Source organism: Vulpes lagopus, chromosome 8 (genome assembly GCF_018345385.1).
Source record: "Vulpes lagopus strain Blue_001 chromosome 8, ASM1834538v1, whole genome shotgun sequence".
In the NCBI taxonomy this organism is placed as follows: domain Eukaryota; kingdom Metazoa; phylum Chordata; class Mammalia; order Carnivora; family Canidae; genus Vulpes; species Vulpes lagopus.
Window position 1 is genome coordinate 9577672 of NC_054831.1, and position 15504 is coordinate 9593175.

A 15504-nucleotide genomic window follows, 5' to 3' on the forward strand; every position below is an offset into this window, starting at 1 on the left:
CCCCCAGGGGCATCGCCATGAAGGCAAGAACCCTCCTCTAGATGACTGTGCTTAGCTTACGCATGATTCTGGGCAGAAAATTCAAGCCATGTCTTAACCCTAAATAGGGGTGACTATATGATATATGCAGGGGAATCTCATGTAGGGCTTGGGTGTGGAGGGAAGGGCGCAGAGGACGCTGGGGTGACAGACTTCTAGGAGTGCATGGAGGCCCTGAAGAACGTGGAATGTTAGTTTTCCAGAATATAAAGGTCATTTGTTATGTAGGACACCATAACTGTCATTTATACATCTTGTTTTTGTACTCACAACATTTTGGCAGGAAATGGTGGGAAAATGAAGCAGGTGAACACAGGAAATGCTGGTAGCAGCTTACATGGTACCATGTATACATTCCATAAATAGTTATACATGTGTGTTTAGCTCTACATCTATAGAAAAACTTTATTATTATTTTTTATTTATACTTCTATTTATAATTATTATTTTTTCATTGTAGTTCCATAACTGCTTTCCTAACTTCACTATAGTGATTCTGGCTTTTCTTTCCTACTGGCTTTTCTTTTCATTTCTTTACATGCTTTCTTCACCACATTTTATCTGTGTCCTTTTTTTTTAAGATTTTATTTATATTTATTCATGTGTGTGAGAGAGAGAGAGAGAGAGAGGCAGAGACACAGGCAGAGGGAGAAGCAGCTCCATGCAGGGAGCCTGATGCGGGACTAGATCTTGGGTCTCCAGGATCAGGCCCTGGGCTGAAGGTGGTGCTAAACTACTGAGCCACCCGGGCTGCCCTATCTGTGTCCTTTTTCCTTGTCATTATCTAGTCTCAGTTTAAATTTGTACCTATTTAAGAGCTGGCGAGCAAAGAACCACAGGTGATCACTATCAAATGGTGTTAGGGACAGAGAATCGAACAAAGTCATATAAATCAAGCAAATTAACACCAGGGACATTAAAGTTCAGTAGAAACTGAAATATGGAAAGAATGAGTTATGTGTCATGAAAATACCATGTGAAGTGATGATGCAGCCACCTGCTGAAGGGTCTGGAATGGAAAGAGCCTTTGCAAATGAGCAGCAAAGGTCATGGTTGGTTTGAACTTGGATGAGGTGAAGGGTGAGGCTACCCCATTGGCCAAGGTCACAGACAGTGGGCACTCCTACTGGAATCAGACCACTTCTCCCCAAGCTTGAATTATTTTCGTTGATTTTTTTCAACCAAAGCTTGCTGCTCTATTTTGGGGGTTTCTTTACACATGGAAGATTTGGGGGATTAAAAAAAGGTACTATGTTGTGATATGTAAAATCAGAAGCAGCTGCCAGATTTGACTTTTGCCTGCAGGGCTTTCTCAGATTGCTAAAATAAATACAAATGTAAGAAGTATGGGCTTCCATATTTAGATTAGTATAATATGTATTTTTAAAGATTTTATTTATCTATTTGACAGAGAGAGAGAGAGAGAGAGAGAGAGAGAGAGAGAGAGTGCACCAGCAGGGGGGACAGCAGAGGGAGAGGGAGAAGCAGACTCCCCACTGAGCAGGGAGCCCAAAGCAGGGCTCCATCCCAGGACCCTGGGATCATGACCTGAGCTAAAGGCAGAACGGTTAACTGAGCCACCCAGATGCCCCTAGATTAGAACAATATCATACTTCCATTTTCTACTGAAAGAACAATTCATTTTACAATTTAATTAAATATACTCCATTAAATTCAGCTTGGTGGAAATTCACAGGATGGAGACATCAGTTGCATTGCCATATCCTGGGAGAAAGGATCTTGCAACTCACCACGGCCCTGTAACACGGGCATTTTCTTCATCCAAATTATTGGATGAGGGTATAGAGACTCTCAGGAATTAACTTACAGGATTTCAGTAAGGGCTGCAATTTCAAAATTTTAGAGTACTTGCAAAGGCACTAACTAAAATTTAGCTTCATGTAGATCAGTGGAGAGCACAAGAAGCCATCATTTTTGTCATCCAGCTGGAGAGCACAAGAAGCCATCATTTTTGTCATCCAGCTGGAGAGAGCAAATACCCATGTGTTTAAAGAGAGAGGTTTTCTGTCCTTGGTCCAATGTCAGTGTGGACTTCCATGTTTGTATAGACCATTCTGATAAAGTATGAGGTTTCATGGCTCTGTGGCAGCCAGTGGACATGGAGGCAGATTGAGGATCAAGGTCTGACTCTGGTATTTACTAATTCTGAGTTGCTTAATTCCCTGGAGCCTTAAAATCACAAAGATGTGCAACTAGCACCTGTGAAAGCCAGGGGTGTTTCAATGGAGCCGGGAGGCCATTCAGGAGATGGGCCTTATCCTGATGATGGGAATGATGACAATGTCCATGTCACAGGACTGAGGCACGTGCAAGATCTGGGATTAGCACAGATTCCATACAGATGCTGGAAAACATCTTACTGGAATTTGACATGAGATCATTTATGCGGAAGTATTTTGTAAAGTCCTTTACAAATAAAAGGTGGCACATATGATACCTAAACCAATAAAAATGGCATTTGTTGCCTCCATCAACAGTCACCTTCCTGTGGCCCTTGTAGCACTTGGCACTCCAACTCTGTTGTCCTTGGAAATTTCTGCTTCCACTCATCCTCCTTTGAACTACCCAGGAATGCTTCTGGCCTGCACAAGTGATTTTAATTGACTATAGTGGAAATCATTTGGGGCTAGACTCATGTATAATTTCCTTCTCAGAATTCCAATTTTAAAGGGTAATTGTTGGGAGAAAGTTGTCGCTAGAATTTCTGGATCCAAGTGACTAGCATGTACCCTATGCACTAACATTGTTTTGTTTCGTGTTATTTTTAAGACCTATGCTATGACAGGAGTTGGCACCTTTGGCCACAGATAAAGGGGCGGTTGGCTGTTTGCCTTACTTCTTACCCATCCTTTTGAAGTATGGCTTAGCTACATGTATTTTTAATTCACAGTTAAAATAATAAAAATTGTTGACAAATATCGCTTTTAGCCAGAAATATTCATGAATATGCAATTGTTCCCCAAAGAGGACCTTGTTAAAAGGGTCTTCTAAAAAATAAGAAAACCGTAGTTATCAGCCAGCAGTAGTGAGAAGAGATAAATGTATTTTAAAATTTTTTATTATGAAGATATTTACTTCTGAACTGAGAAATCTTGATTTTTTAAGAATGCTTTTGAAAGATAAAAGTCACTTGACCTTATTTTAGTCTAGTTGCCCGTGCTGTTGGATGGAAGGCAGTGGGCTGGGCAGGGGGTGGGGTGGGCGCTGCGCTGGTGTAAGATTCAAGGATGTCTAGGGAGGTCCTTTCATCCCCGATTTTCTTGACACATCAACCTGGAGGGATGCCTGGAAATCTGTTATTTGAGCTTAATTCCTGTGTAATAAAGACCTGATTTCCTATTTAAATGCAAATGTCCCTAACATGGAATCACACTAAGGTTTTATCTATCATTAAAACTGGAGCAACTTAGTTTAGTTTAGTTGGTTTTAGCAGGAGAGAGAATAGTAGATAATTCTAGGTGTTGAATATGAGAACAAGGAGCTGGGTTTGAGGAGGTGAGATTTGTTAGCAAATCTGAGCCCCGTGTTTGGTTTTTGTTTCTCCCCAGTTTAGAAACAGGGGAGGCTGGTGTCATTTGTGTCATTTGAGCCAATTGTCTGAGACAGATGTTATGCTAAATACACAACTACCTTTATTTTGGAGAGGCCTGAGAAGCTCTAGAAGCACTCATCTGATGACATAAATGACTTGGAACCCTGTTCCACAGCAAAAGATCGTTTATGCATCTCTCAGAGAAGATAGGAATTTGGTCCTTTTTTTTTCTTTTCTTTTTCTTTTCATGAGCATCTAAAAATTATAATTAGGTAACATTATTTGAGACTTGTTCCTACACTGAGAAGAGTCTTGTAGGGCAGCCACATGATAAAGGGTATTGACCGGTATCAGAGCCTGTACCCATGAGAGAGGGAGAGAAATTGATGGTTTTTTCCCCAGCACTTACATGGATCTATGCTTAGCCCAAGGACTTGCATTCCCCCAACCCTGTGACATGGACCTTTCATCATCCCCATCTGATGATGGAGATACTGAGACTCTGGGGAATTAGGTATGAATTTTCTTTTGTTCTGCAAAAAGAAGCTAAATCCAACATTCTACTCTAAGACTCATACATGCGTTAGAAAAAGAAACTACCAGCCTCAGAATGGTCAAAATATGATACATTAACCAAGAAACTTTGAAAGGAAGATATGAGCAGTGTTCATATTCCCATATTTGAAATCTGTATGCAGATTTTTCTTTCTTACTCAGCTTTGGAGGATTCAACTATTACATGGAAGAGATCATTCCATGTGAATATTATAGATTAACGAAAATTGTTTGAAAGCAATCAAGATTCATCTTGCCTGTGAACTTAAGTAATTCTTTTGCCACCGTGAGTTAGATATTTTGATGAGCTTCTTCTGGAAATTATTAGAATGATTCTTTTCTAATTATCTTGGAGAAACACATTTATTAGATATAACCTGCCTTTGGTTCAGTATTAAAATGATGAAAGCAGCAAATGTTTGATGAGATAAGATTTAATTAAAATGAAGGATAGGACCTCCCCACCTTTGCTGGTTTTTACTTCAGTCTGTGTGTATGTAAATTCAATAAAGTAAGAAATGCAGTCGTTAGATCAGGGACTCTGCATAAAATCTTTGACAATAAAATGAAAAGATAGTGTTTTGTTTTTTTTTTCCCCCCTCTCTGGATGCTGAGGAAATGTTTTTAGTCAAGTTCTATGGTTTCAGGGATTATATAATCAAGATAAAACTTTTGGAATTTGGACAATGATACCTATATTCCAGATTTACGCATACATTCTTATTTCAATAGGAGAGCTAAGGGCTGAAAAATTGCTTTCAACTTCCATAAGGAAGGCTGAACTGATTTCCTTGTATCAACTCTGCTGTGTTTTGCTTATTTCTTCACCATATCCGTCTTGGATTGGATTTGAGCCTATCCACAAAAGTACATAAACTACAAAACAGCCTATTGAGGAGGAACCCAGGTGTGAAGACAGAGGCAAAGAAGAACAATAAGTCCAGGGGGAGAATAATGCTAGGTTAGTTGTAAATGTACAGAGGAAGACCCTCATCCTGCTAAAGATTGGAATTGGGGCACACACACACTGGTTAGCCATGGCCCATGAATGAAACTGACCCATAATATGTGAGAAGACCAGTGGGGATGAGGAGAAACAGGGAACCAGGGAAGGGGAAGGAGAGAAGAAAGAAGAGCCACACACCAGAGTGTGTCTGTTAAGGTGGACATCACACAGGTGGACTGTCTCCCCATGTCTAGATTTTGAGTGTCAGATGGTGACAAGGGTCTTGAGTGTTCCATGGCTCATCCCTAAAAGGACAAAAGCTGCCACTCAGGACTGACCTCAGCATAGACTGGGAGCAATCAGAGTGTTTGAAACAGTCAAGGTAGGGAACCGAGTTTCTCTATAAGGGATCAGGTATAGTACCTTTTACATGGGCCAGGTATAGACAGCTCCTGTGTGGTTTCCACATCCGTTTGAGCACTTGACCTTCCCAAAACTGGTGAAGGGTCAGTGTGATCCTAATGGGAAAAGGCAGACTGGGCCTTTTGATGGTCTTACCGAAGTCTGATTTCTAATCTCTGCCCATATCCTGATTGATAAATCTAGTGATTTGATTTGTTGATTTTCATTGTCTGACTCAGACAAGAACTGGGAAGAGGAAGAAGCTACTTCTTCTTCCTGTGTCACTGGTGTTTTATTTGTAAGTGGCTGTGCCAAACCCCTTTGCTCTTGGGTTGGTGTTCTTGTTTGTTGTATCATTTCTACAGTGAAAATGTAAAGATCTTTCAACAGTTAAATTTTAAAATCATAATGTAAATAGTAGCATCTTTGGATTATAGCTTATCTCCTTTTGTTTTCTCCTATATTGAAGTAAAGCCTAACAGGGGAAAAATAATGAAAATAAGTAAATTAATTAATTAACTTACTTGCCCAGGGTTAAAGAGGTAGAAGAACCAGGAGTAGGATCTCAGCAAGCAATGTAGTGTTTTCTCTTTCCATACTACCTGGTTGTCTGTGGTTTCCTTTTTTTTTTTTTTTTTTTAAGATTTTATGTATGTACATATGTATGTAGGTATGTATTTAATAGTGTGAGCAGTGAGAGGGGCAGAGGGAGAGAGAGAGAATCTCAAACAGTCTCTTCGCTGAGTGTGGATCCTGATTCAAGGCTCAATCTCAGGACCCTGAGATCACGACCTGAGCCAAAACCAGGACTCCCATGATTAACCCACTGAGCCACCCAGGTACCTCATCTAAGCTTTACTTTTTTCTTTCTTTTTTTTTTTTTTCTAACCTTTACTTTTAATGTAGTTTCTTTTAATAGAGGGCAGATCCTAGAATCAGATGACCTGGGCTCAAATTTCAACTCTTCAATTTATTAGCCAGAAGACTTTGGTCAATTTACTCAGCCTCTCTGTGCCTCAGTTTCCTCAAATGTAACAGGGGATAACAGTAACAATGAGGATAACTGCATTTTGGAAAGCCCTCATAATAGTGCCTGGTGTGTATCAAGTGCTCAGTACATGTGCACGATGGAGGTGGTAATGATGATGACAGGGACACAGATTTATTTCTCTAGCTTGTCAATTCCTGGAGCACATGAATTATGTCTTAAGTGTCTCTGTATGTGCATTACCAACCTCTCCAGACAGCGATTGTTTGATGAATACTGTGTGTCCTGTAGGATAATGACTTCAATACAGTCAGCAGCAAATATTTGTGAAAAACTGAAAGCAGCCTTTGACAAAGATTGCTCTGAAAACAGTTGGAGGAATAAGCCAGAGAGGAGATGTGTTCTATTCTGGGCTGACCTGGATCCCTGGAAAACTCACATGTTGATGTCCTTACCCCTCATACCTATGAATATGACGGTATTGGGAGATTGGGCCTTTAGAGACAATCAGGGGCACCTGATTGGCTTAGCTGGTTGAGCATCTGACTCTTGCTTTGGGTCCAGGTCATGATCTCAGGGTCATGAAATTGAGCCCCACATTGGGCTCTGCTCAGTGCAGAGTCTGCTTGAGATTCTCTCCCTCTCCTTCTGCCCCTCCCCTGCTCATGCTCACTCTCTAAATAAGTAAATAAGTAAGTAAATAAGTAAGTAAGTAAATAAATAAATAAATAAATAAATAAATAAATAAATAAAATCTTTAAAGAAAAGAGACAATCAAGGTGAGACAAGGTCATATGGGTCGTATGGGTGGGGCTCTCATCCAATGCTATTGGCGTCCTTACAAGAAGAAGAGTTTAGGACACAGACGTTCCCAAAGGAAAAGGTTTGTGGAGACACAGGGAGAAGGTAGCCATCTATGCGCCAGGGATAGAGGCCTCCAAAGAAACCAAACCTGAGTCTTGATTTTCCCTGTCTTTAGAAGTGAGAGATCGTAGATTTCTGTTGTTTGAGCCACCCAGTCTGTGGTCCTGTGTTATGCAGCCCTCGGACATGAACAGGGTAGGAAAGGAGCCCATGAGGTGGTTAGGGAGGTGTGCCATCACTTGCAGGAGTAGAGTGATAGTGGGGATTTGTGGCCTCCCTGGGACTGAAACTGAGGCATGTCAGATCTGAGATAGAGATCCTTTGGAGGCCACCTCCTCCAAATTCCCTGAATGGTATTTGAGCCCCACCCCTCATACTTTGTAACTCAATTCCTTGCATTTCCGATTATCTTAAATTGTAAGAAATGTCTTTGCAAGGAGACTAAATCCGCCTCCCACTGCTTCTGATATGTGACCTTGGGCAAGCTACTTAAAATCTGAACTGTTTCTTCATTAGTAAGATAGAAAAATCATTCTGATCTTGCATAACTGTTGAGGGGATTAAGTAGATCTTCAGCATGCCAGTTGGCTATGGTGTTGTCTTTCTTCAATAAATAGTGGTTGGGTACCCTGACCTGACCTGACCTGTTCCCCACTGGCTTCTAATCTTTAGAAGAAGTTACCACTGGTTCATCATCTTTGCTTTACACTTAAAAATGTAACCCAAAGTGGGTTTTCCATCTGAGGTGGCTTGAGCAAACTGGTAGGAAAGATCTTTATTCTTCAATGAGTCCTTCTCATCAATAATTTATACATCAAAGTGTTCATTTTATTAAAGCTTTTTCTTTACCATTTTCTTTTCATGTAGCAAAGGAAATAACTAGAAGACTAAATGGAATTTTAAAATAAGAAATTAGAATGGAATGTCATTTACTTGTGGGATCAGGCTGTTTTTTTTTTTTTAATAGGGAAATTCAATAAAAGATGAATTTTCAGTGACTTTTTTTTTTGAGTCAAACTTTACTTTTGCTAATGGATTTGCACTTTTCATCAAATAAATACATAGATACTGGTGAACTGAAGATCCAGCTGATTGCATGGAAATCTTATGCCTAATTATGGCCATGCTCAGAGTGCTGAGAACAGAGAAGTTGTCAGGATATGGTGAGAAACTGCTTTTGACCATCTACATTCTGCCAAACCATATATGCACTTTTAGAGAGAAAGCAGTTTACAAAATTTCCTGAAAGACATTTACTTTCTTCTCCTTTGAGTAATAAGGTAAACTTCAGTGTCCTTTGGAAGGAAAGAGCAGGGCTCTCATTTATTATTGTTCCTATTTTTCAAAATTTAACATTGAAGCCAAAGAAATGAATTCTAGGAATTCATGAATGTCAAATTTTGAATTTCATGTTTAGACGATCTGCGTGTTTTCTAAGCTTACTTTTTTTAAAAAATAAGCTGCTATGTTTGCAATTAATGAATTTAAACAGAAGAGTGATAGTGTGTTTAAGGTTAATGGGAAATAAGAGTAGGAGCCATAAGCAATGCAGGCATGTTGTTTAAATTACACCGTAGCGAATGAACAGTAAGACCCAGCCAAAAGACCATAATTTTAAAAAATGCAATTCATGGAGTTTCCTTTGAGGTAGTTTACTGTGTTCCCAGCAGGGGGCAAAACTTTGTCTCTGTGATTGGGCTCTGGGGGTTGTCCCCGTTGTGGCCTGGGCTCGGGAAGAGGCATGTATAAGGATTTTTACATCATAATAAGAACTCTCAGATAGTCTCTTAAATTTTATGCCCAAATGATCATTTCTGTCTCTTGGAATGCCAAATCTGGGTTTTTAGTAAAAGGCTAAATTCCACCTGTCTACAGGCCATGCTAGGTTGGTGTTCGGACCCCTTAGTTATAGCTCACCTCTGCTGAATCAGATAAAAATGTGTGCTAGGATTACTGCTTTTGATCTAGGTTTTAGTGTCTGTCAGTGTTACAGGATTTGTGTTCCCTGTTGCCTGTGGCTCTTGGTCACACTGCTTCAAAGAATGAAGAGGTAGACCAGATGAAGAGTGGTGGGCAGCAAGGCAAAGGCTATTGAGCAAGAGTAGAAACCTCCCGGAGAGGGGAAGGGGGCCCAAGTGGGTTGCCCCCAGAGTGTCTAAGTTTAGAAGGTTTTATGAGCTCTTTTACAGAACTCTCGTAAGCAATCAGGGTGTGCTGAGTCACGCCAGTCAGGGCTTTGATCACGTATCTGTCTGCCTATTAGGTTAATGCCTCTGTGCTGATGGGTTTTTTTGGGCTGACATCCGGGGGCTTATGTCTTCACTGCCCCTTGCCCGTGATGGTGACAGATGCTTTGTGGTTAATTATCTTATTTTAGGATGTTTTGCAGAAGTCATTTCTACGAGGGCTGCGAAACAGAATGCAAGCGTGGTCCTGTCTAAGCTGCCGAACAGGATGTCAGGGCTCTTTTATCTTAGCGGTCTTGACTCCCTGTTTTCTTGCTGGGAACCCTGGCCCTGACTACCACCTACATGTCCAACTAACTCCTAGCATCAGCTATGTGATTCCAGACCCAAACAACCAGCCAGGACAAGGCCTCTGGGGCCTTCATCTCCAGAGAGTCAGGGTCAGTGTGTTTTGGGGTGATGTGACAGTTCAGGCTGGAATCTGAGTGATCCTGCATTGTTACATGTGACAGTGGGGACTCACTGCCTTCTTTTCCTAAAATCCACTTAAGACAATGTAAGCTCTCGGCAAAAGGACATGCAGAAAGCCCCTACGTGGGGAATCATCTTCCTGAACAATTGTACTTGGAGCCCATTAACTAAGGGCAGGAAGGTTACAGCGCTCTATTGCTAGGAAACAGTCTACTTCTGGCCCCTGCTGGTGTCTAGAGACCTAGGTTAGAGAGGTCTTCTGAATTCTTACCCACAGGCTCTGTAAGCAGGAATTGCCTTCCTCACAGAGGCCAGGGGCCGAGTGTGCCCTGCTTGTGACCCTAGCCTGCTGGGGAAGTTGAGAGGCAGCCAGGCCTACCTTCCCTGGGCACAGAAATGACGGAGCTTCAAGAAGTCTCTGCTTTTGAGAGGGAACTATGCTCATTTACATGGTTCATGTCCACCAGAGGGAAGGCAAGCAGTTGGCCCTCTAGGGCAAGCAGAGCTTTTCCTGGCATTTGGATATGAAATATGTTTCTGGAATGGGACTTCACATAATGGGGAGACTCCGCGATGTGCACACGACGTTCTCAATGACATCCCTACTGTAAAGGTGATGGCAGGTTCCACGGGGAGGAGCTGGACACAGGATACTGAGTGTGGTTCTAATTTTTCAAAGTGTTATCTTTTCCTTTCTTGGGACTTTGCCCGATGCTTACAACAAAAACAACACAATTTCTTATTGGGGGAATTTTCAAATGTATATAAAAGTGAGGGTAATTTGGCAAACCACCATGGCTTTGTCACCATCTCCAACAATGATCAGTTCATTAGCTCAGGTTTTGACCTTGCAGATGTTCATATATTTAACTATGAAGAGCCCAGATGTAGTTTGGAACCAGGCTGGCCCCTGGTGGAAGTGGGAATCGGTCCAGAGAGTCCTTTAGCCAGAAGTGGCTCAAATAATCTCCTTTCCGTTTTCAGAGGTTTAGGGGCCCCTTACTCACCTTTTGGCTTGAGAATTGCTTTCCAAATTCTGTCCCAGTATCCCCTGTAGTAAGGATGTGTGGATGAAGACTGTGTCAGTAGCTATGGTGCTGTCTTAGCAAAACACAAGATCCTCAGAGATAGACAAGTAGGGGAAGAGGACCCCTTACCTGCATAGGACTCTCCTTCAAAGCTACCTTCCAGCAGCCTGTTATGAAGTCAGCTTAATTCAAGGAACACTTGAGCATCTGTTATGTATGAGTAACTAAAGTCCCACAAGACAAGTATCTCCAGTTCTGGCAAAAAATCGTCCAAAGTTTTCAAGTCTGTTCATGAGTGATTAGGTACTTTATGTGCAAGAGATACTTTCAACCCTCAGGAAGGATATTTTTACTCTATTTTGAGACTTATTTGAATACATTTGGTATTATTCTTTAGAGTAAAAGAAATTAGAATCAGTCAACCAAAAGGATAGTCAATGACGCCAATAAGGAAGGCAGCCAGACAGCAAGAGAGGAAGTAGACCAACTACACAGTCTGGAGCAAGAACCAAAATTCCACAGTTGTTGGGATTATTTTAGAGTCAGGGTGAAGGGTGTCAGTGGTATAGAGACCATCAGGGTGTTGGTAGGCCAATATTCAGCTATGCGTGGGAGAGGTTTGCAACCCATGATATAGGCTTAAGCCCTGACCCTGCACGTGCTAGCTGGGACACCTGCCAAAATTCATCTGACCTCCCTGGTGGGTCTGTTCTTACTTCCTAAAATGGATCTAATAGCCACCTGACAGATGTGGTGAAGATTAATGAGATAATTCAACGTAAGTAAGCTCTATAAACAACGAGATTTAGTGTCTATTCAGCTGGCACTTTTGTGTTCATGCTGGAGTCACAGGGACACCAACAAGAATAAATGTATTTTCTGTGTACTTTGTTTGAGGAAGGGAGTTAGATAGAATGGATGAATTCTGACCCTGAAAGAGAGAAAGAAAGCTCCTCAGAAGATGTGTCTCTGTGGGATGATTTGTTTGTGTCGATCAGGCTTGATTGAGAAGTGACAGGTGTAGAGGATGAAACAGAAAAGGTGGAGTGGGCCAGATTGTCAAGGGCTTTGTGTGCCATGCTGCGGAATTTGGACTTCCTTATCACACATTTGACTCTACATCTCATAAAGTATTGAGATATTAAGAAATACAAAAACAGAAGTCAGAGTCAGAGAAGATATGAATTGGAATGCCAACATCCAAATTAGGAAGAAGATGCAGCCATTGAGGTCACAGAGCCCGAGGTAGCTCTTAAAGTTGAACTTCCAGTAGACTCTGAACATACTGCAGCCAAATCAAAAAGAAGAAAAAAAATGGGGGGGTCACATGATCTGCACTGTTCATGAGGACAAAACATCAGCTCTCATGACTAGCATACTTTTACTGGCACTTAAATGAGTGAATTTTCTTGGGCAGGACTTTATAAAGGATGCACATAATGATTTATGGCCTAGGATATACTCACCAGCATCCTTACGGGAAACGCAATAGGAGGTCTAATGGGGTTGTTTCTTATAGGGCTCCTGTCTTCCCCTTCCTGACTTTATTTTTCCCCATGGCATTTATCACCTCATTTACTACATTATTTACCTATTCATTTTATTTATCGCCAGCCACCGACGCTAGATGATAATTTCTAAGAGACAGTCTTGTTCGTTTTTATGTGTTTCCAGGTCCTAGGACAGTGCCTGGCACATAGGAGGTGCTCCATCAATATTTGTCGTATGCGTGAACAAAAGAATGCAGGTGTGACTGCAACTTTTTAAACCTGCAGCTTTCAAAGTGAGCTTCCCGCCACTGAGAAAGTTTCATTAATGTACAAATGGAATATGCGACGTCAAGCTGTTGGGGAAAATTGAGATTCTGCATTGGGTTTTAAGATAAAATCTCTTGAGGGTTACTTTTTCGTTTTACTTGAAAAATACTTTTACATGTAAATATGCAATAATTTTACAAGGAAACATCTTTCTGTAACTTAGCCGAACTACTAATTTTATTTTTCAGATTTAATTATTTATTTTAGAGAGGGAGTGAAAAAGAGGGAGAGAGCATGGGGGGAGAGGATTGAACCAGAGGAAATCTTAAGCCAACTATGCCCTGAGCCCGGAGCCTGATGGGGGGGCTTGATCTCTAGACCCTGAGGTCCAGCAAGACACTTAATCAGCTAAGCCACCCAGGCACCCCACCTCACTAAGCTACTAATTTTAAGTAATTCCTTTTTGTCTTTTATGCTGGTTAAGTCAATTGGGCCCAAGATAGCGCTATCATAGTAGGTTAAACTTCTTAACAGTTTACAGCTTTCAGTGATCATAGTTTTCCACAACAAATATACTAACAACATAGCTTCCTAGTAAATTTTCATGGCTTCTTACAAATCAAGTCTCGAAACTATTGAAACAAACCTCTTGATATCATAGGAAAGCTTGTTGTTCTTAGAAAATAGACTTAGGAAGACATCCAACTTTATGGACCATATGATACAGAATACATAAAAACTAGAATTTTATGATCATGGGTATGTAAACATTGTTAATCTTCTTTTTCCATCAATTAAAGTTTAAGAATCAATTCCAGTGTTTTGCTTGGTCAAAAACAATTGTTTCAACAGTTTCTTAAAGTTTCTTTTCAACCTTCTGGCTTAAAACATAGCAGAACGAAATGTGTGGCTTCTGTTTTAGCTTTCGATTCCATCAAAGCTAACTTGAAGATGCTTGATTTGGGGTTTTTAATAATTTATTTCCACAAGCAACATATTTTCCAGGGGACAAAACAGATGAATTCTATGCAAAATGTAGCCCCCAAATAGCCAAAGAAATTGATCTGCAATATGGAACTGCTGGATACAAACCAAGTAAATCCGGCGGGGGGGGGACCGCTGCCAAAAATAATGACACGTAGTAATTTATTATGATGCTGAGGCTCATTTTGAAATTCTATGTGCCAGGCCCTCACAGTGTTTACATTTCAAAGGCAGCCACAAATCTGCAGATGCACAAAGGGCTCCAGACACATCCCTGCAAATATCAAAGGTGTACTCTGTTGCACATTTGGGCAAGGATGAGATTTTCCTTAAAAGATAGTTCTAGAGAAAGAGCTTCCTATTGAAAAAGCTGCCTTTCTAACAGTCCTTGATGCAGCTTCTCCCAACTTTGAACTACAAAGTCAGTGCAAACACACACAGAGGGGGGAAAAACCCTCACAGTATCATGAAAAAGCAGATAAGGAGTCAACCATTGCTAGCAGGTGGAGGGAATTTCTGTTTGCCAAAAAGAGGTGCTGAGAGAGGATGATGGAAATAGAAGGCAGAAAATTTAACCCTCAAGAGGAAAGCCATTGCTTTTATTCCCCTTGTTCTGGTTTTCTAAGATACAATTGAAGAATGTGTTCTTACACTTAAGAATTGATTGTGCAGATTACAAGGATTTCTCCTGTTCCCGTAACAAAAACAAATTCAATTAACAAAAGAAACACCTACACAAAATCTGGCAGTTTGCTAAGAGCTAAATGGGTCATTGGACTGGTCTCTTGCTTGGTTGCTGAGGTCAAGAGTCCATCTCCTCCTGGCTTAGTCACTTTTGGCAGGGGCATCCTGTTAAGAGTATGAATTATGATCCCACTGTGCAAGGGAGAGTTTTTCTTAGGAAAGGTGTCCATCGGGGATGGCGCAATTTAGATGGAAAGCACTAGACTATAGCTACAAGCAGAATGTCTCTGTGGGGGGTTCCTTCCAGGAATGCAAGGTGGAGTGAGGACTACGACATTTAAACGTTCAACATATTGCTAGGTCGAAGACAAAAAGGAAATAGATTGTTTTTCAAGAAGCTAAGATGGCATTTGTTAAAATTCAGTCATTTCAGTTTTCTGCTTATTGATAAATTCTGCAGATCTCTCTTTGAAACCAAGGTTACTCTAGAAGAGCCAGCAATGCAACCATGAGGGCTGGAGCAGGGAGGGGAATGTTATCATTATTTGCAATTGACATGCAATTTGCAGGGGTGGGGGGTAAGGTGGGGGGGAGCTTGTTTTATCTAGAAAACCCAAGGAAATCAAGGAAAAACGCTGACCTGTAGTGAGAGCTCAGTGCGATGACCAGTAGTAGAACTCTAGCATTTTCTATGTCAGTCATAATTGCTAGCAAGTATGATGGGTATTACAAGAAAAGGATGAAGAAAATCTTTTGTAGCTCATTAACAATAGCTATGAAGAAATCTAAATATGCAGTAGTAAATTTATCAAGAAATGGACAAGAACTATTAAATTTGATTGTGATAAAAAAATGTTAAAGAGAATGGAGGACACTTTTCCTCTCCCGGGGGGAAGGCACCATGTATGCTTGAAGGCCAGGGTGCTGGGTGGGGATTTTGAGTTAATACCACCCAGAGAAGAGGGGAGGGTGTCTGAGAATAGAGGCAGGGGGCTGGGGCTAGAGAGAGGGAGGTGGGAAGAAGGGTGGGTTGGGGAGAGGTTGTGT

The 15504-nt window shown here is 41.1% G+C and overlaps 1 protein-coding gene across 1 annotated transcript in view; it reads left to right on the forward strand.

Annotated features, from left to right (window-relative positions):
- Window positions 1-15504, forward strand: part of DNER (delta/notch like EGF repeat containing) — a 314162-nt gene that overhangs the window by 187434 nt on the left and 111224 nt on the right. The gene's annotated exons all lie outside the window — the stretch shown is intronic.